The 21,999-nt window shown below is 42.6% G+C and overlaps 1 long non-coding RNA gene across 1 annotated transcript in view; it reads left to right on the top strand.

Moving 5' to 3' along the window:
• The first annotated feature begins 284 nt into the window (after positions 1–284).
• Positions 285–21,999, top strand: part of LOC126108572 (uncharacterized) — a 38,036-nt gene continuing 16,321 nt past the window's right edge. The window contains exons 1-2 of the long non-coding RNA XR_007523554.1: positions 285–378; positions 20,162–20,268. This is a non-coding gene — a long non-coding RNA (uncharacterized LOC126108572). The remainder of the gene's footprint in view (positions 379–20,161; positions 20,269–21,999) is intronic.

The following is a 21,999-nucleotide window of genomic DNA, read 5'->3' as shown; positions in this document are numbered from 1 at the left end:
ACTTTTAATCAAACTGATGGTACCTAGCTCTGAACTAAACTAGTCTAACAGGTAAGCTCTTTTTGTGATATTCTTATTTGCCTTTTTTCTGTTTGCTTTAAGCTTTTCATGCAGAAGTGTTGTATTGCCACAACTTATACTGTTTTTAATTTGTAATAATCAGATATGTTTCATTTCAGTGAAAGAAATTGTCAGAATGTTTGCCATTAGTACATTAATGAGGTTTTTTTATATAAAAATATCTGAAAAACATTCATTGACATTTCCATTTTGGCTTCTGTTCCAGATTTACCACACTTCATTAAAAACAGATTTGCTTGTGGATTCCCTAAAGACTGGGAACTGTTAAGAAGAAAGTGGATCATGTTTTAAAAGCAGGTACGTTAAGCCTGTTTGTGAATCAAGTACTAACCTGTGCTTGAAAGAAACATGATCTCTTTTAGTACTTATTTGATGAAGAAAAGAGAGGTGCTATCTCCAGTAAAGACAGATAACATGTACAGACTTATCATAGCAAAGAAACATGCTTCATCTGTTTCTACCATATTTTACAAATACGATGTATGGTTAAAAGGCTCTGACAGTGGGAGGAGGATGGAGGGGGGGGTGGGGGGGTGGAGGAGAAGACTTTGTAGTTTTATCTTCTTTTTTCTTTGAAAACTAGTTGTATCTTGTAACTAATATAGTCACTTATTCAAACTGAAATTTTATCCTGCATTAGTCTAGGATTCTTTTTGTTTCTTTGTTGTGCTGTATTACTTGTGTTTATTCCTTATGTTATCATGGATGAGTCTGAAAATGAAGGAAGATGGTGAAATCTGGTAATGGCACATTGCCTATTCCTCTCATTATCATGGATGAGTCTGAAAATGAAGTAAGATGGTGAAATCTGGTAATGGCACATAGCCTATTCCTCTCAAATAACACTAAGGGGACTACTATATATTGTATTACTTTTGAATGCATTACGGGAACAGCAGTGATCAATGTCTTGTAAATAATTACTATTAAAAACAGTCTTGATCACAATTTATTTAACAAGGTGACCGGTTTCGACCACTACTGTGGTCATTTTCAGACCATTGAGTAGGAACCTCTTTCTGTTGGAGAATCACTACTATATTCTCCAACAGAAAGAGGTTCCTACTCAATGGTCTGAAGATGACCACAGTAGTGGTCGAAACCAGTCACCTTGTTAAATAAATCGTGATCAAGACTGTTTTTAATAGTAATTAATTACTATATATTGTATTTTGAGTGTGGGTGGATGGGTGAGGGGGATATCAACATAAGCTATATCAAAGGACCTCACAATGTTAATCTATTAATTGTAAAATGTAAATATGTTTAAACAGTTCATTTATATACATAAAATTAGTGATTAATGACGTACATCCAACCCAAGATACTTCAAACCTCATTGAAGGTAGTGTTCCATCACGCACCCAACCTCCTCAGCATTATAGTCCATTCCTGTACCACTCTCAATCCTAATCACATCCCTGTGGGAGGCTCAGGTGCAAGTGCTGCCCAGTCCCTCACCCAGCACTTCCTATTGTAGTCCTGTCACAGGCTTATCGTATCCCTTCAGAGGCTGCCTAGCTGTGAGAGCAGCCACTGTCATATACCAGCTCTGCTGCGATTGTTGCCGAGCTTTTTATATTGTTGTAGTTGCCAACCAGCTGTCCACCAGGATGAATGGCCACTGCCAAATTGTCGCTGAGAGCAAAGTAGAGCTCTCTGTGGCGCAACACGCAGCTGAACATAACGTGCTTGAGTTTCATGGCTGCTTCACAACCCAAGCTATCTGGATCCTCCCCTCCACCACCAGCTTTTCTGAAGAGCACAGATGGGAGTATCCTTACAACACATTCTCTGCACCTGAAGTTATTCCGACCTAACCCTGTGGCAACATACTGTTCCCACACCCTCCATCTAACAGTTGTCACCTCCTCTATTCTGTCACCTCATCCCTATTCTTGTCTCCCAACCACTTTGTTTGGCATCCTCTGTCAACACACCCACCCATCTTTCCCATTCCCCGCTTCTCTCCCTTTTTGCTCCATGTTTCCACCCAACTCCCTGCCTCACAGCCTCCCAAAGCAACACTTGTCACCAGCCTAGTCCCCTGCATGGCCTGCCAGACAGGCTTATCTCTCCTCCCACATGTACACTGCTATCTCTTTCACTTCCATTTCCCTGCCCCTTCCAGACTGCTGCTTCTCTCTTCTACGTGACAGTTGCATTCTGGCCGGAGCTGCCACGGATGGCAGACAAGATGTGGGCATCAGGTGTGCCTACTTGTGTGTGTGTGTGTGTGTGTGTGTGTGTGTGTGTGTGTGTGTGTTTTTACTTTTCAGACAAAGACTGTTGTTGAAAGCTAATGTGTAAATGTCATGTAGTTATGCCTGTTTGAAACTTAACGCGTTGTCTTTACAGTAAATAGCATTCTGTCCTTTCATTATATTGTTGATATTCCAGCCTGAAGTTTTCATTGTTTAAAATAAATGCTTTAAATGTAACAGTATACTTGCACTATACTTTCACCCATACCCTTCATCTTTTTCTGATGAAGATGGTGTCTGAAAGCTTATGTGTAAGTGTCTTTTAATTGTACCTGTCTGCAACACAATGTTTCACCTTTACAATAAGTAGCAATCTATCTTTTCCTACATTGTTGATATTCTGACCTGAAGTTTCCTTGTTTGATATGTTAAATTTAGTTATGATTACTTTAATTAATTAATATATTTAAAGAATAATTATTTTAAATGATACATTTCTGATGGTTTGTGATTTCAACTGTCCTTCAGTAGCAATATTCTGTTGTCATATCCTCACTTTACCCTTCCTGTTTGTTTCTCTTCTATGGGTCAGAGCACATGGCTCTGGCAGCTGTTTCAAATCCCATCTAGTTTTTCATTGCTGTATCTGTTGCCTGACATTTTTGTAATGGTCTCTACAGTTATGAATGCTGTCTTGCATTGTGTTTGCAGTGATTTTCATAAAAAGTTATTATTTTAATTGAAAATGGAAACCCAACAAGAATCTTCTACCATTGATGTTATGGGTGGAAACATCAAAACTATAACTTTTCATGACACTTTCTCAATTTATGAAGAAAAAGGTGTGATCACCAACAATCTTTCTGCCTATGTGAGTCCTGTAGAAATAGCTAGGGGTCAAGCAATTGCAGAGCAGGTTACTGAAATTATGAATGATAATTTCATAGTAAATAATGGAGATATGACATTATACACTGAACCTAACAAACAAGATCATTATGAAGAGGTATGTGGTCGGTCTCTCTCTCTCTCTCTCTCTCTCTCTCTCTCTCTCTCTCTCTCTCTCTGGTTTGATTCCCACTGTTAAATTTTTTCCCTCTCCTTGCATTGCTATTGCCCATTGTAGTAATGTTCTCTTCATCAGCTGTTCATAGCAGCCCATTGCACCCTGAAACCCTTCGTATGTTTCATAGCTGTTGAATGCAACTATTTTATTTTTAATAACAGAAATTTCCATTTTGAACGAGCATCAGCAAAATCATTGACTTTCTTCATATTGGTCAAGGGCATGACAGTATGAGAGGAATATCCTTTGATATTTTAGGCACCTGTAAGGGACATCCACATGCTACTACTCAAAAAATTTGAGCCAAATCAGTGGACCTTATCCTGCACCTTCTCCTTTGCAAGATTGAATACAGACACTAGATTACCTCTGTTGATCAAGAACTGTTCAGTCACTTCTCCTCACCTTGTATGCCAAATATTATTGCTGAAAAGTTCTTTCACAATCAACATTCACATTTCATGTATGAGAATGGTCTACTGCAGTTAGGGTAAGTTAGCAAAGATACAGAACAAACCTTTTAAAAATGATCTGTATCAGAGTTAACACAAGCACTTTTTCAAGACCAGTGATCATTCCTGGAATGCAGTATTTGTTATAGTCTACATTTCACCATAATAATTTCACTTCAGCTTCTCTCCGCTTTTCAAGTTGTCTGTTTTCCACTGCAATGTTCTCTTTTGCTGCAGGATTGTAGTGCCACATCCATTGAAGCATTGCAGACTAGTTTGTAACTAAAAAAATATACACAAGATAGTACAGAATCACTGTTAATGTGTAGTGTAGGTAGAGTTCAATCACTAATGAAAAAACTTAATACAGTAAGTTTAGAAGCAGACCTACAAAACATGTAATAGAAAATGGTGCAAGTTGACAGCTGAGCCGTAGAACAGTTTAGTTTTCCTATTCAGATCACTTCTTGACTACAGCTGGATGGAGAGCTGAAGACAAACAGAAAGGACTGAGTCCCTGTTTTGTGTTTTGCTCCTAAATACATTAAAAATTGTGACATGTTTGAAATTAAAGTTTACAATCAGTGTTTGTTACCAGTTATGTCATAAAACAGTGGCACATGGCTATTAAATTAAAAAACCTTTGAAACACTCGAGGGTTGTCCATCGAGCAATAAGGAGATACACATTGGGAATTACTATAAGGTAAGAAGAAACATACCAATGGCTCAGGGAACAGACTTCAGTGGAAGATTAATTTGATAATGCTAACAAAAATGAAATTGAGTTGGACGGGACTTGTAGCCACACAATTTGATTGCAGATGGACTGAGCAAGCTACTTGCCGGACTCCACTAGACTAAGAACAGAGATTTTGAACTTGTAGATAATGGATAGGTAACATTAAAAGACTTGCAACAACACCATGGAAGCATATGGCTGAAATGGTGGTGTGTTAAGTCATAAATATCTTAGGATTTTTCACCAAATTGATATTTGGAATTTTATTTTTGAATTCATTTTCTCTCTTTACTCTTGTTTTGGTTGTGTTCAACTTTCATTGTCAACAAGGCTTTGGTATTTGTTTAAATCTAGTGATTTCATGACAATTGACCAAACATCAATAGTGAAACACATTGGGTTTGTGCCACTTCTCACTACTTTGTCACCTCTCAGCACAGTGTTTGGCACATAAATCACTAAAATGATTTCTAACCCTCTCCAATACTGGAAAATAATGGAATAATGGAAGGATAAAGAAACTACACTGCTGAGGTAGGAATATGGAGCTGCCCATGACAGTGTAGCTGTGCATGTATACGTGTAGCTTTGGGTCGCTTGAACATACTGTATAAGGTGTTGGCTTTGACTTGCGATGTAATGATGTTATGAAGTGCAATGTCATACAAGCATGAACAGAGAGAGAGAACAGAACATTGGATATATTTATTTAGGAATTCGTTCAGTTTTATTTTTTATAATTTAATTTAGGAATTACAAACATGAAAAAAAGGTTTTACATCATTTCGGTTCCGAGAGTTCTGGAATCTGTACAGAAAATTGGAATAGAGATCAAGGTATACATCATTTCTGCCCTTTTTATTGGTTATGAAAGCTACACATTGCATGTTATACCACCATACAGCAATTTGTTGTCCTGGAAGATGAACGCATTACCAATATGCTGCCAATATGGTTGCGCTATCAGTCAGAGGATGCCATTCATGTATTGTACAGTCATTACAGCACCTTCCATGACCACCATCAGCGTTCATCAGCCCCACATAATGCCACGCAAAATCAGCAGGGAACCTCCACCTTGCTGCACTTGTTGGACAGTGTGTCTAAGATGTTCAGACTGACTGGGCTGCCTCCAAACACGTCTCCGGTGATTGATTAAAGGCATATGCCACTCTCGTCGGTGAAGAGAAGGTGATGCCAATCCTGAGCGGTCCATTCAGCATGTTGTTGGGCCCATCTGTACTGTTCTGCATGGTGTCATGGTTGCAATGATGGACTTCGCCATAGATGTTGGGAGTGAATGCTGCACATCATGCAGCCTATTGCACAGTATTTGAGTCGTACATGACGTCCTGTGGCTGCCTGAAAAGCGTTATTCAACATGGTGGCATTGCTGTAAGGGTTCCTCAGAGCCATAATCATTTGGTAGCAGTCATCCACTGCAGTAATAGCCCTTGGGCAGCCTGAGCGAGGAATGTCATCCACAGTTCCTGTCTCTCTGTATCTCCTCCATGTCCGAACAACATCACTTTGGTTCACTCCAAGACCCCTGGACACTTACCTTGTTGAAAGCCCTTCCTGGCACAAAGTAACAATGCAGACATGATCAAACTATGGTATTGACTGTGTTGTGAATTGGCAGGAGCCAATTCACGGAGTTTGGAGGAAGCTGAAAGGCATGCATTTAAGCTCACGCAGACTGGCGTGAGGTCTGGAACAATGTAAAGTAGTTGAGTCTAGTAAGAAAAGAACGTAGTTGCTGGAATACTTAACTTTAATCCATAATTGGAGAACATCACTCTTGTTGATACATTAATTACAATCTCAATATAAACTGGTAATGGCGCCTTGCTAGGTCGTAGCAAATGACGTAGCTGAAGGCTATGCTAGCTATCGTCTCGGCAAATGAGAGCGTATTTGTCAGTGATCCATCTCTGGTAAAGTCTGCTGTACAACTGGGGCGAGTGCTAGGAAGTCTCTCTTGACCTGCCGTGTGGCGGCGCTCGGCCTGCAATCACTGACAGTGACGACATGTGGGTCCGACATATACTAACGGACCGCGGCCGATTTAAAGGCTACCACCTAGCAAGTGTGGTGTCTGGCGGTGACACCACAGACTGTCTAGGCATGGTTGAACTACAGACAGCACAAGCCATGTACCTCCTTCCTGGTGGAATGTCTGGAACTGATCGGCTGTCGGGCCTCCTCCATCTAATAGGCACTGCTCATGCATGGTTGTGTACATCTTTGGGTGGGTTTAGTGACATCTCTGAACAGTCAAAGGGACTGTGTCTGTGCTACGATATCAACAGTCAACATCAATGTTCATGAGTTTGAGGAACTGGGATGATGGCTGTATTTTAACTTATTGAATTTTATCCAAGCGTTAGCCCCAGAACTATTTATGATGACCATACAGATAATAATCGCATAGTGTCCCACATTTTCTTGTACCTCTTTGCTGGAATTGGTTTTATTATGTTTGTGTTAGATAGAAAAGAAACAACTAATCAGTTTGCCACATAAATCTGTAATATTCTGTGTGATGCGAGCATGTAGTGTTGTTCACATGAACAAATGGTTGTTGAAAGAAAATAAATACTTAATGCCCTCAACTTACTACTTAATCAGTCACACACACACACACACACACACACACACACACACAATTCCTGAAGCCAAGTAATCAATTACGTGCACTGAGATGTGTTACTCCTTTTTTAATGATATTGCATTATCCCTTCAAACATTAATGAAATCACTCTTCCCTCCCCCCCCCCCAACAAACATTCTAATGTCCAGTAAATGATAACACCTGAATCGTATTGCACATAGGACCTGGAGATGATAGTGCTGGCCAGGATCGACTAGGAAAACTCTGCTGCAAGATACGACATACACTCCTGGAAATGGAAAACAGAACACATTGACACCGGTGTGTCAGACCCACCATACTTGCTCCGGACACTGCGAAAGGGCTGTACAAGCAATGATCACATGCACGGCACAGCGGACACACCAGGAACCACGGTGTTGGCCGTCGAATGACGCTAGCTGCGCAGCATTTGTGCACCGCCGCCGTCAGTGTCAGCCAGTTTGCCGTGGCATACGGAGCTCCATCGCATTCTTTAACACTGGTAGCATGCCGCGACAGCGTGGACGTGAACCGTATGTGCAGTTGACGGACTTTGAGTGAGGGCATATAGTGGGCATGCGGGAGGCCGGGTGGACGTACGCCGAATTGCTCAACACGTGGGGCGTGAGGTCTCCACAGTACATCGATGTTGTCGCCAGTGGTCGGCGGAAGGTGCACGTGCCCGTCGACCTGGGACCGGACCGCAGCGACGCACGGATGCACGCCAAGACCGTAGGATCCTACACAGTGCCGTAGGGGACCGCACCGCCACTTCCCAGCAAATTAGGGACACTGTTGCTCCTGGGGTATCGGCGAGGACCATTCGCAACCGTCTCCATGAAGCTGGGCTACGGTCCCGCACACCGTTAGGCCGTCTTCCGCTCACGCCCCAACATCGTGTAGCCCGCCTCCAGTGGTGTCGCGACAGGCTTGAATGGAGGGACGAATGGAGACGTGTCGTCTTCAGCGATGAGAGTCGCTTCTGCCTTGGTGCCAATGATGGTCGTATGCGTGTTTGGCGTCGTGCAGGTGAGCGCCACAATCAGGACTGCATACAACCAAGGCACACAGGGCCAACACCCGGCATCATGGTGTGGGGAGCAATCTCCTACACTGGCCGTACACCACTGGTGATCGTCGAGGGGACACTGAATAGTGCACGGTACATCCAAACCGTCATCGAACCCATCGTTCTACCATTCCTAGACTGGCAAGGGAACTTGCTGTTCCAACAGGACAATGCACGTCCGCATGTATCCCGTGCCACCCAACGTGCTCTAGAAGGTGTAAGTCAACTACCCTGGCCAGCAAGATCTCCGGATCTGTCCCCCATTGAGCATGTTCGGGACTGGATGAAGCGTCGTCTCACGCGGTCTGCACGTCCAGCACAAACGCTGGTCCAACTGAGGCGCCAGGTGGAAATGGCATGGTAAGCTGTTCCACAGGACTACATCCAGCATCTCTACGATCGTCTCCATGGGAGAATAGCAGCCTGCATTGCTGCGAAAGGTGGATATACACTGTACTAGTGCCGACATTGTGCATGCTCTGTTGCCTGTGTCTGTGTGCCTGTGGTTCTGTCAGTGTGATCATGTGATGTATCTGACCCAAGGAATGTGTCAATAAATTTTCCCCTTCCTGGGACAATGAATTCACGGTGTTCTTATTTCAATTTCCAGGAGTGTATTTTATTTAACCATGAGCTGCAATGTCAAAGTGCTGTGATGCTCCCAGATTTACCCTCTTCAGGTGTGTGGTCTACTGGCATTGCCATTGATGTCAGAGGGTTGCGGGGGCAAGATGGCTGTTTGATATCCTTGTCTCATGTTGCTGACACTGTTTACCTCACTTGGCAGTGCATGGCTGAGTTAGCATTATGTGACCCTTAGTGAGCAGTGCCAGTGTTGCATAAGCCACTGAATTCTCATAGGCAGCCGCTGCTACTCGTTTAGAAACTCACCCTAATGTGTAATGATCGCTGTTATACCTCCGTGGTTGTGAACTGCTGCCCTCCAAGGCAGAAGTCTGGTGTTGCATTGGAGCTCAGAGCCTAGGGGTGGCTCATCTGTTGTGTCATTCCGAGTCTACAGGTGCAGACATAAAACTGTGAGTTGGTCAGGTGGAGGTGGCTGCGCAGATTGGTATCGGCTGCTGGCTGGCCTGTAATATGATGGAGAATTGCAACGAACTGATGTCATGGAAGGTGCTGCCAGATTGTGCATAATTGTGTTAGAAAGAGAGAGTATTTATGGCAATTAATAACACTCTCATTGTGCCGTTGCCTTCTTCCCAGGCACATACATATCGACATCTCAGTGTCTCAGTGCTGTGGAAATACTATGCAGGCTGGTTTGTTGTTGTGTGGCCTTTCACCACAGTGGACAGGCTCACTTGTGAAATTACATGTCACCCCCTCTGTGCTTGACTGCTTGCCTTGCATACGGCTATAGTGTAGCTGCTTTTAATTCAATGATGCACAAAATTTACTGAAGGCATACAGTATTGTTGTGTTATGTACTGATACTTATAATTATACATAATATAAATGGATAGATAAAAAATCTTGTTACTGATGGCAGCAGGGGAACACATGTAAGAAAGGTATTATGTAGGCAAGCTTCAGGCAGAGGGCTGAAGGAAAAAGACCTGGTGAGGTTTAGGAAAAGAGATAGAGTTCAGAAAAATCAGCCAGAAGCCCAGGTCAGGGAAGACTTACTGGCCAGGATGAGAAGGAAAGACTACAATATATTTTCAAAAAATGATTATTTTCATTGTTATAGTTTTACATCCCCCCACCCCCCATGAACCATGGACCTTGCCGTTGGTGGGGAGGCTTGCGTGCCTCAGTGGTAAAGATGGCCGTACCGTAGGTGCAACCACAACGGAGGGGTATCTGTTGAGAGGCCAGACAAACGTGTGGTTCCTGAAGAGGGGCAGCAGCCTTTTCAGTAGTTGCAGGGGCAACAGTCTGGATGATTGACTGATCTAGCCTTGTAACAATAACCAAAACGGCCTTGCTGTGCTGGTACTGTGAACGGCTGAAAGCAAGGGGAAACTACAGCCATAATTTTTCGCGAGGGCATGCAGCTTTACTGTATGATTAAATGATGATGGCGTCCTCTTGGGTAAAATATTCTGGAGGTAAAATAGTCCCCCATTCAGATCACCGGGTGGGGACTACTCAAGAGGATGTTGTTATCAGGAGAAAGAAAACTGGTGTTCTACGGATCGGAGCGTGGAATGTCAGATCCCTTAATCGAGCAGGTAGGTTATAAATTTTAAAAAGGGAAATGGATAGGTTAAGGTTAGATATAGTAGGAATTAGTGAAGTTCGGTGGCAGGAAGAACAAGACTTTTGGTCAGGTGAATACAGGGTTATAAATACAAAATCGAATAGAGGTAATGCAGGAGTAGGTTTAATAATGAATAAAAAAATAGGCGTGCGGGTAAGCTACTACAAACAGCACAGTGAACGCATTATTGTGGCCAAAGCCCACGCCTACTACAGTAGTACAAGTTTATATGCCAAATAGCTCTGCAGATGATGAAGATATTGATGAAATGTATGATGAGATAAAAGAAATTATACAGGTAGTGAAGGGAGACGAAAATTTAATAGTCATGGGTGACTGGAATTCGAGAGTAGGAAAAGGGAGAGAAGGAAACATAGTAGGTGAATATGGATTGGGGGGAAGAAATGAAAGAGGAAGCCATCTGGTAGAATTTTGCACAGAGCATAACTTAATCATAGCTAACACTTGGTTTAAGAATCATGAAAGAAGGTTGTATACATGGAAGAACCCTGGAGATACTAAAAGGTATCAGATAGATTATATAATGATAAGACAGAGATTTAGGAACCAGGTTTTAAATTGTAAGACGTTTCCAGGGGCAGATGTGGACTCTGACCACAATCTATTGGTTATGAACTGTAGATTAAAACTGAAGAAACTGCAAAAATGTGGGAATTTAAGGAGATGGGACCTGGATAAACTGAAAGAACCAGAGGGTGTACAGAGTTTCAGGGAGAGCATAAGAGAACAATTGACAGGAATAGGGGGAAGAAATACAGTAGAAGTAGAATGGGTAGCTCTGAGGGATGAAATAGTGAAGGCAGCAGAGGATCAAATAGGTAAAAAGACGAGGGCTAGTTGAAACCCTTGGGTAACAAAAGAAATATTGAATTTAATTGATGGACAGAGAAAACAAAAATGCAGTAAATGAAGCAGGCAAAAAGGAATACAAACGTCTCAAAAATGAGATCGACAGGAAGTGCAAAACAGCAAAGCTGGGATGGCCAGAGGATAAATGTAAGGATGTAGAGGCTTATCTCACTAGGGGTAAGATAGATACTGCCTTCAGGAAAATTAAAGAGACCATTGGAGAAAAGAGAGCCACTTGCATGAATATCAAGATCTCAGATGGAAACCCAGTTCTAACCAAAGAAGGGGAAGCAGCAAGATGGAAGGAGTATATAGAGGGTCTATACAAGGGCGATGTACTTGAGGACAATATTATAGAAATGGAAGAGAATGTAGATGAAGATGAAATGGGAGATAAGATACTGCGTGAAGAGTTTGACAGAGCACTGAAAGACCTGAGCCGAAACAAGGCCCCGGGAGTAGACAACTTTCCATTAGAACTACTGACGGCCTTGGGAGAGCCAGTCCTGACAAAACTCTACCATCTGGTGAGGAAGATGTATGAGACAAGTGAAGTACCCTCAGACTTCAAGAAGAATATAATAATTCCAATCCCAAAGAAAGCAGGCGTTGACAGATATGAAAATTACCAAACTATCAGTTTAATAAGTCACAGCTTCAAAATACTAACATGAATTCTTTACAGACGAATGGAAAAACTGGTAGAAGCCAACATCGGGGAAGATCAGTATGGATTCCATAGAAGTATTGGAACATGTGAGGCAATACTGACCTTACGATGTATCTTAGAAGAAAGATTAAGGAAAGGAAAACCTACGTTTCTAGCATTTTTAGACTTAGAGAAAACTTTTGACAATGTTGACTGGAATACTCTCTTTCAAATTGTAAAGGTGGCAGGGGTAAAATACAGGAAGCGAAAGCCTATTTACAATTTGTACAGAAACCAGATGGCAGTTATAATAGTCGAGGGGCATGAAAGGGAAGCAGTGGTTGGGAAGGGAGTGAGACAGGGTTGTAGTTTCTCCCCAATGTTATTCATTCTGTATATTGAGCAAGCAGTAAAGAAAACAAAAAAAAAAAATCTGGAGTAGGTATTAAAATCCATGGAGAAGAAATAAAAACTTTGAGGTTCGCCGATGACATTGTAATTCTATCAGAGACAGCAAAGGACTTGGAAGAGCAGTAGAACGTAATGGACAGTGTCTTGAAAGGAGGATACAAGATGAATATCAACAAAAGCAAAACGAGGATAATGGAATGTAGTCGAATTAAGTCGGGTGATGCTGAGGGAATTAGATTAGGAAATGAGACACTTAAAGTAGTAAAGGAGTTTTGCTATTTGGGGAGCAAAATAACTGATGATGGTTGAAGTTGAGAAAATATGAAATGTAGACTGGCAATGGCAAGGAAAGCGTTTCTGAAGAAGAGAAATTTGTTAACATCGAGATTTAAGTGTCAGGAAGTCGTTTCTGAAAGTATTCGTTTGGAGTGTAGCCATGTATGGTAGTGAAACATGGATGCTAAATAGTTTGGACAGGAAGAGAATAGAAGCTTTCTAAATGTGGTGCTACAGAAGAATGCTGAAGATTAGATGGTTAGATCACATAACTAATAAGGAGGTATTGAATAGAATTGGGGAGAAGAGGAGTTTGTGGCACAACTTGACGAGAAGAAGGGACCGATTGGTAGGACATGTTCTGAGGCACCAAGGGATCACAAATTTAGAATTGGAGGGTAGCGTGGAGGGTAAAAATCGTAGAGGGAGACCAAGAGATGAATACACTAAGCAGATTCAGAAGGATGTATGTTGCAGTAGGTACTGGGAGATGAAGAAACTTGCACAGGATAGGGTAGCTTGGAGAGCTGCATCAAACCAGTCTCAGGACTGAAGACTACAACAACAACATAGTTGTACATGATATTTTGTTGTATGTATGGGTCTTTACTTGTTTCAATAATTGATTCAGTTTCCTCTGTTTGTTTCTATGGTTGTTGTTGCTGCATGTGATGCAACTGACTCAGATAACAATATTTCAAAAGTTCTACATGTTTGTCAGTAAAAGCTTGATTTTACTTGCAAAGTAATGAAAAATAGTGGTTATGAAATGTTTTCTGGATTGCGTAAATTTTCACTTTCCCTATAGTAATACCCTGAATGCCCTATTTCTGTTGTAATAGTCATTTCTTGACATACGTTAAAGTTGTAATTTTATTCAGTGAGTTTGCTGTTCTCTCATGTGATGCATGGTTTTAGCTTGTTTGAGAGCATTATTCACCATTTCACAGTATTTTGTGCACTGGAATTGGTGAATGAGTGGTGCAAATCACCATCCAGCCACCCAGATTTTTCTGTTCTTTGTTTTTTGGAGATTATCTGGTTTACCCCCAATCCTGTATCTCAAATACCCTTGTTAATTGAACATTAAACAATTGGTTGATTGAGTGAAATTCTGCATCTTGCCCTTGACTGTTCTTTGTATAAAACTGTGTTACAACTCACATTTCCTTTTATATTATATTATATTAATATTATATAAATATATATATTTATATTAATAAAACAGGTTGTCTGTTAATACTATGATTTTACTTATAAATATTTTTAAGTCCATGAATATTGTAAGGCCAGCTATAGGAAAATGAATATTTCTAGAAAATCTTTCCACCTTTCAGTCATATGACTCGAGTTACAAACTACTCAGCAAGTGTTCTTTTAAGATATTTAACAAGTGTTCAGACTGCAATTGGACCTGTAGCTCTAGATATTTTGTTTGTTACCTAAGGATGTGGTTTTACCTTGACTCTTCATTGTCTTAGTATTTTTGCATATTGGTATGACAAAACATTTCTCATTTTTCTCACAGTGTGCCCAACAGATAGCAAAAAATCTGTGAAGATGTTTTCGTGTGATATATATGATGGAAAGTATTCTGTTTGAATAAGATTGAAAGATTGACATAATCAAAGCATGGCTAAAAGTGTTGTCTCATTCATTGTCCCACAGTCACTTCAGAGTCCATTACCCAGCTGTCCGAAGATCAATTATGAGAAAGCATGGTAATTCTTTCAACTCTTCTTGCTTAATGTTTCAGGATGATTGTTAGACAGGCATACCAAATTGTGGATATATATTGCTGATCAAATTATGTAGAATTATGGAACATCATAGGGACCGACGACCTAAGCAATTTGGTCCCATAAGATAAAAATGGAACACCATTTAAATGCTTCCCCATATGCAGAGATCAGACAAAGATTAATGAAAGTTTATTTAGAGCATAGCATGTATGATGGAAAATCAGGAAAAAATTATTACAGCCTGTAAATTTTGGTGTTCCAAGGGAGTTTATTGAAAATCAGGAGACTGATTGAATAAGGAACTAAGTGCAGCAGTGAGTCAGCAAGAAATACGACTAGTGAAGAACTTTATAACTAGAAAAGAGAAAATGGTTGGGTACATATTACTTTATGCCTTGTTTATGAAACTTGTTGTTGAAGGGATTGTGTAAATAAAGAGTTGTAGGATGGAAGATTAGGGTGAACAGAAACAGCATGTAGTAACACTGTTCACGTTTACGTCGCACTTCACTTAGCGTAGATCGGAACTGTGTCCTAGGCATGCCCGATGTTAACTGACTCGGCACGGCCCATGCTGCCAGAGTTGTTGTTGTTGTTGTTATGCCGGCAGAGGTCGCGTCCGAATTCTCACGTGCCCTCTGGTGGACGGGCCTCTTCTTGCGGCACTACCGTCCATGACGCGCCGTGCCAATGTGCGCTTCCTGCGATCTTCCTGGTGGCTACTGCACTCCTCCTCCTTTGGGGGGTGAAGCCACTGTGATCCACTGCGTCAGAAGGTGGATCGTCAGGCAGGAGCGATGACCTCCACATCCATTGGAAGGCCGGAGTCGAAGGGATCTGCCAACCCTCGAGCCGGAACCTTCGAATACGGCTGGAAGTGACCCACACGAAGAGGCACCCGTCGTCCCACAACCAGAGCCCGTGACAGAATGGGCGACAAGCTGTCGAACTCCAGATCCTGTTCCACCTCGGAAGGGGCAAGACCCAGTGGCGAGGACGAAGGGAAAGGGACCACCACAGGTGAACCAGCCTCCTGAGAAACCGGGCCTGCTAGGGGAGCCGGCTCTCGCTGGGGCATCTTGAACGATGGCGATGCCGGTGCTGGAGCTACTGGAGGCTGCTAAGGCTGAGAACCATTGCAGTGCGGCAGAGTCACAGCAGGGTTAGGAGGTAACGTCCCCTGTGAAACCAACACGGGTGCCGACAATGGGGAAGCCGGTGTCCAGGAGGTCGGAGGGTGTGTGCCCGAACGTGGACGTAGGTGATTTTGGTGACGACGTACCACCCGGTCCCCCGCCTGCAAGGTATAGAGCCGGCGGCCATTTCGGCGCAGGACCACCGCCGGTATCCAACGTGGATTGTGACCAAACCCACGGGCCCAGAACGACATACCCAGCGGAACGCCAGGTACTCCATTTTGTGAAGACTGGCGAGGACCAGGCTGGAGGAGGTGCAGCAGAGTCCTAGGTTGGCGCCCATGGAGGAGCTCTGCGGGGCTGCGTTCTCCCATTGGTGTGGTCCGGTATGCCGTCAAGAAAAACGTCAATGCTTCCTCCGCAGGAAATTCGTGCACATACTTTTTCATCTGCATCTTAAATGTGCGCACCATGCGCTTGGCTTCCCCACTCGATTGTGGATGGAAGGGGGGAGAGCAAACGTGCCGAATACTGAAGCACCTACAAGGTCTGCAAAATAGGATTGCAACTTCTGAAGAGGTTGAGGAGCAGCGAACCACATATGGGAATCGGGAATAAGCATCAGTGACAATGAGCCAATAGCCATTGAGAAACGGGCCTGCAAAATCGATGTGAACACGTTCCCATGCTTGGGTTGCCGGCGGCCATGAAGAGAATGCTGCCCTGGGAGATGCTTGTTGGCTCGCACACTGGGAACAGGCGGCCACCAAGTGCTCAATTTCTCTGTCAATACCGGGCCAGTACACATGTCTGCGAGCCAAGGTTTTACTATGGGAAACACCCCAGTGCCTCGCATGTAATAACGTGAGGACCTCCCGCTGTAAACCTGCAGGAACAACCATGCGAGGAGCTGTATCATCGGTAGCCAGAAGGAGAACTCCTTCCAAGACCGAGAGGCGGTCTCGTAGAAGAAAATAATTACGAAGAGGGTCCGAGGCCTGGCCCGGACTGCGGGATGACCACCCCTGCTGAATGAGGCGAACTACTTGCTGGAGAACCGGGTCAGCTGCCGTTTCCCTGGCGACTCGAGAACAAGTGATCGGGAAGCCATCAACCACTTGGTGGGACGCCACATCCAATTGAAAACACATAATCTCCTCTCGATCGAACGTAGTATCCGGGCCCACCGGAAGACTGGGAAGACCGTCGGTGTTGGCATGCTGTCCTGTAGGGCGAAAATGAATTTCATAATGGTACTTAGAGAGGAACAAGGACCAGCACTGTAGTCTGTGGGCCACCCTATCCGGAATCTGAGAGGCGGGGCCAAATAACGATATTAACGGCTTATAGTCAGTGATTAACTGAAACTTCGTGCCATACAAGAAAGGGTGAAACTTGGTAACAGCGTAGACAATGGCCAAAGCCTCTTTTCCCACCTGGGAGTATTGGGCCTGCGCGGGACTAAGCGTTTTCGACGCAAACGCCAGTGGTTGCTTGGAACCATCTGCGTTGCGATGGGCCAGGACCGCCCCAACCCCATACTCCAAAGCATCTGTAGCCAGGACCAATGGCTTACGGGGATCAAAAGTAGCCAAACAAGGGGCTGACGTGAGGAGGCCCTTCAACAAGGTGAATGCTCCCTCGCATGCAGGTGACCAATCAAAAGGAACACCCTTGTGCAGAAGACAGTACAGGGGGTGGGCTATGGTGGAAGCCCTGGGAATGAACCGGTGGTAATAGGCTATCTTGCCTAAAAAAGCTTGTAACTCTTTCAGCGAAGCGGGCCAAGGAAGGTTGACGATACCTTGGACCAAACTTCCTATTGGCTGGATGCCGTGCCGAGAGATGGTGTAGCCCACATACTCAATGGACGGTTGGAAGAAGGTTGACTTATGCAGGTTGCAACGCAAGCCCACAGACCTGAATTTGAGAAAGAGGGTGCGAAGGTTGTGCAAGTGTTCCTTCGTGCTGCGGCCTGTGACAATTATGTCATCCAGGTAATTAATACAATGAGGGATTGTCTACGTGACATGCTCAAGATAACGCTGCAATATTGCCGGTGCACAGGATATTCCAAAGGCCAACCGCTGGTATTGGTAAAGGCCAAACGGGGTGTTGACGACCACCAGCCATTTGGAGTCCTCATCGAGTGGTATCTGATGATAAGACTCCGACAGATCAATTTTCGAAAAATATTGGCCACCCGCCACGGCAGAGAACAATTCATCAGCACGAGGCAAAGGATAGGTGTCCACCACCAATTGGGAATTAATGGTGGCTTTGAAATCGCCACAAAGACGTAATTTTCCCGAGAGCTTCCTTACAATAACAAGGGGCAAAGCCCACTCACTGGAAGAAATGGGAAGAACGACCCCTAGTGCTGTCAGCCGGTCTAGCTCTTCCTTTACCTGAGGGCGGAGAGCCAAGGGGATCTGCCTCGCGTGTAGAAAACGCGGGCGAGCCGACGCCTTCAATGTTAAGTGAGCTTCAAAATCTGAAACACGCCCCAGGCCCTCCTCAAAAATATCTGGAAAGTATGAGAACAAAGATTCCAATGATTGATAGGGAACGTCTTCGGAGACCAACTGTATGTTGTCAGTGATAGAAAAACCGAAAGCTTGAAAGGCTGAAGCTGTTCAACAGGAGTATTTACTCATTTCTGGGGTTTGATTGTACACTAGAATGAATGTTACAGACACAATTCACCTTAATCAGCACAATTGGTGCCTATAGAGTCAAAACAGAGGGTACAAAGACAGACATCTTGAGCACCATCTGACTACCAAAGTGCATGTCAAATTAATCACAAACACTACGATCCTTCAGTGTATGCTGATTACTCCCTTCTGCCAGTTCCTGAGGCTGTTGCATTATTTTTCTGGCAGAGTATGAAGATTATAATCTACGAGGGTCACTCCAAAAGAAATGCACATTATTTTTGTAAAAATACGGTTTCCATTCTGCATGTGTGAAAGTTTTACAGTGTGTAGATACATCCTTCCCATTTTTTCAAACTTAGTTCAACCTGTTTCCGTGAGTGCCACCATCACAGCATGTCTTCAAGATGTCTGTTACACTTGACGTTCGTCAGAAGCAACGCGCTGTTATAGAATTCCTGTGCTGTGAAAATGAGACAGTGGGAAACATCCACAAGAGGTTGAAAAAGGTGTATGGAGATGCTGCTGTTGATTGCAGTACAGGCAAGCAGGTTACATGATGAAAGCGGGCACAGCAATATTGAGGATTGTCCTCGCAGCAGCAGGCCTTGTACTGCACACACTACAGACAATGAGCAGAGAGTTGACGAATTGGTGACTGCTGACAGATGCATCACAGTGAATGAATTGTCATGCTACATTGGGATAGGCGAAGGAAGTGTTTGCAGAATACTGAAAATGTCAGCGTTAAAAAAGGTTTGTGCCAGGTGGGTTCCCAGGATGTTGACAGTGGCTCACAGAGAAACAAGAAAAACAGTAGGCAGCAAAGTTTTGGAACAGTTCGAGAATGGTGGAGATGAATGTCTTGGAAGAATTGTGGGAGGTGATGAAACATGGCACCATCATTTTTCACCCGAGGTGAAGAGGCAGTCAATGGAGTGGCATCATGCAAATTCACTCAAGAAAAAAATATATTAAACCTCACCTTCTGCTGGAAAAGTTATGGCTATGGTGTTTTTCGATTCCGAAGGACTCTTGCTTGTGGGCATCATGCCAAGTGGAACCACCATAAATTCTGATGCATATGTGACAACACTGAAGAAACTTCAAGCTCAACTGAGTCGTGTTGGACCACATCGGCAAAAGCAGGATGTTTTGCTGTTACACGACAATGCATGGCCACATGTCAGTCAAGAAACCATGGAAGTGATAAAAAAAACTCGGATGGAAAATACTGAAACACCCGTCTTACAGTCCTGACCTGACTCTATGTGACTATCATCTCTTTGGGAAACTGAAAGACTCTCTTTGTGGAACAAGGTTTGAAGATGATGACTCCCTTGTGCACGCTGCCAAACATTGGCTCCAACAGGTTGGTCCATAATTTTACCCTGGAGTATACAGGCACTGGTTCCAAAATGGCATAAGGCAGTTGAGAGGGATGGAAATTATGTGGAGAAATGAAAATATTGTTCCTAAAAGATGTATCTACACACTGTAAAACTTTCAAACATGTAGAATAAAAGACGGATTTAAAAAAAAAAATAGTGTGCATTTCTTTTGGAGTGACCCTCGTACATATAAATAACATTTTTCTGTAGTTTTCAATTACAGTATCATGAAAGTTCCATTTGATTCTGCTCAGTTCTGTACTCTCACAACCTCCAAATGCCAAAGGAAATTTCTTAAAGTACTAATTATTACACAGAAAATTTTCAGACTCATATCAATTTATTGGCTCACAGCAGCAAAATACTATGTTTCATGTTTCACAACTGTAGTTTCCATTACAAAGCTTCAGTCCCTCGTTGACTCATGAATGAACAATTCAAATGTTAAAAGAAAGTACTTAAAACATTTGACCATGTTAATATAACTTGTTTCACCTGTTTGTGTTCATGGTTAAACTATTGTATGTATGTGCTTATACAGAATGTACTTTGTGTAGATGAGACTCCTTCATCAGTCATAAACCGTGTGGCAGACAATAGCAAAGAGAAAAATAGCAATGAACCAGAGAAACTATGTAATGGTCAAGGCTCTAATGCTTTGCCTGTAAGTATGCTCTTATTTCATTTTATTCCCCTTGAAACTATGCCAGACTCGGATATTTCTCATGAAAATTATGGAATTGTATTTGTATTGAGCACAACAAATAATATTATTGCTATTAGTTATGATTATACCTTCTGTTTTTAATATTGTTTTTTAATTACTTCCATATATAAAGATTTTCACACACTTGATGATGGTTCGAATATTGGTCGTATAACAGGTAATGAAATACAGAATGGGTTTTCCAGCATTTTATTAATGTAATAACCATTAGAGAAGGTACGGAAGATCAACTGTACTTATCCATTTCAGTGAATGTTTTAACAGTATTTCAAAGTTTAGTCTATGAAACATTGTCAGTTCCATAATATTTTGTTAAAAGTTGTGTGAGCAGAAAGTAGATGGAGCACCATCAAGAGTGAAATTTTGTTGCCAAGTTATGAATTCATGTGAAAATCATAAACCACCTTTGAACTGTTGCACATCATATTGTGATAAGATATTCTGTAGAGTGAGTGGATCATGAACATTAAACATGCATTGGATATGACACATTGTGGGAGCAAAACAAAACTGAGTGGCTTACAGAAACTTACTCCCCTCAATTCCTGGTTTGCACTCCAACAGATGGAGGATCTTCTCTCCAAACTAAACCAGTGTTCTCTTTAGTGAATATTGGAAATCTGTTTGGTGAAATCCCTTCCTTTAGTAAATTACAAATCTTAATTAAAATGATGAATCCTACCCAGTCATGGGCTTTGGTTCTCATAAAAAATACTTGGTGATGTACCTGCTAGTGTAATATTCCACAAGAGCCTAAACATGTTACAAGGTATAATTTTTCACCAAAACTTAACGCTGCAAAGGAATTATGTGAACACTTGGAGAAGCATGGGATCCATTTAATGTGATGAGTATGTCAAGGCCTGCCTGATAACGAGGTTGCCACTAAGCTCTTTTCCTCACTTTTGAGGAGTAATCACTTCCAGAGAAGACCACAATCATGGTTTACTGCTGGGATGTGAAGCTGTATTTCCCACCCCAGTGCAAAGCTGCAACAGCCAATTCTTTTAGGCATGCGTTCTCCCAGTGTATGTATGAGACTGGTTGGCCACTCCACAAAAACTCATCATGTGCACTATCTGCTTTTTCTGACAGTTGCAGAAATGATCACTCTTCTCGATCCTTGAAGTGTACTACCCTAATTACAGAACACAAAATGCAGAAACTGTATGTCAAAGATTGCCTCTTGTATTTTGAACCTTGAACCTTGGAAAAAATTGTATTGTTTACATCCAGTTTCACAGTGGTGAGGTAGTCAGCATAACCGGGCATTTTTACACTTTTGATGTCAAATTCTGTTAGTTCTGCAAGTAAATTAAACCATGGGGATGTTAGGCTATCCCCTCTCATCATTCTGGGTGTGCCATCTGCTGGAACCTGAACTCCCCTCACCTGGCTGAAGAAAAAACCAATAAATCAACACCAGCCAAAAACCCGTTAATGTGATAATTCAGTGGAAGTGCAATAGATATTACTGTCACCTTGCAATGGTACAAAAATTATTTGGTAATGTAATTAAATTTGCGGTGTAGAGTTGTACCCTGAATGATGAACCCAACTTACGTTGCTCCTGTGTTGTTATTTTGGTGTCGCTTCCGTCTACAATATAAGTGATGTTTATTTAATTTAATTACAGTTCCTGTAATGTCAAGTACAACTGGCTCTCTT

Source organism: Schistocerca cancellata, chromosome 11, assembly GCF_023864275.1.
Source record: "Schistocerca cancellata isolate TAMUIC-IGC-003103 chromosome 11, iqSchCanc2.1, whole genome shotgun sequence".
Taxonomy (NCBI): Eukaryota; Metazoa; Arthropoda; class Insecta; order Orthoptera; family Acrididae; genus Schistocerca; species Schistocerca cancellata.
The sequence above is the reverse complement of the archived record's forward strand: the minus strand, read 5'-3'. Positions and strand labels throughout refer to the sequence as shown.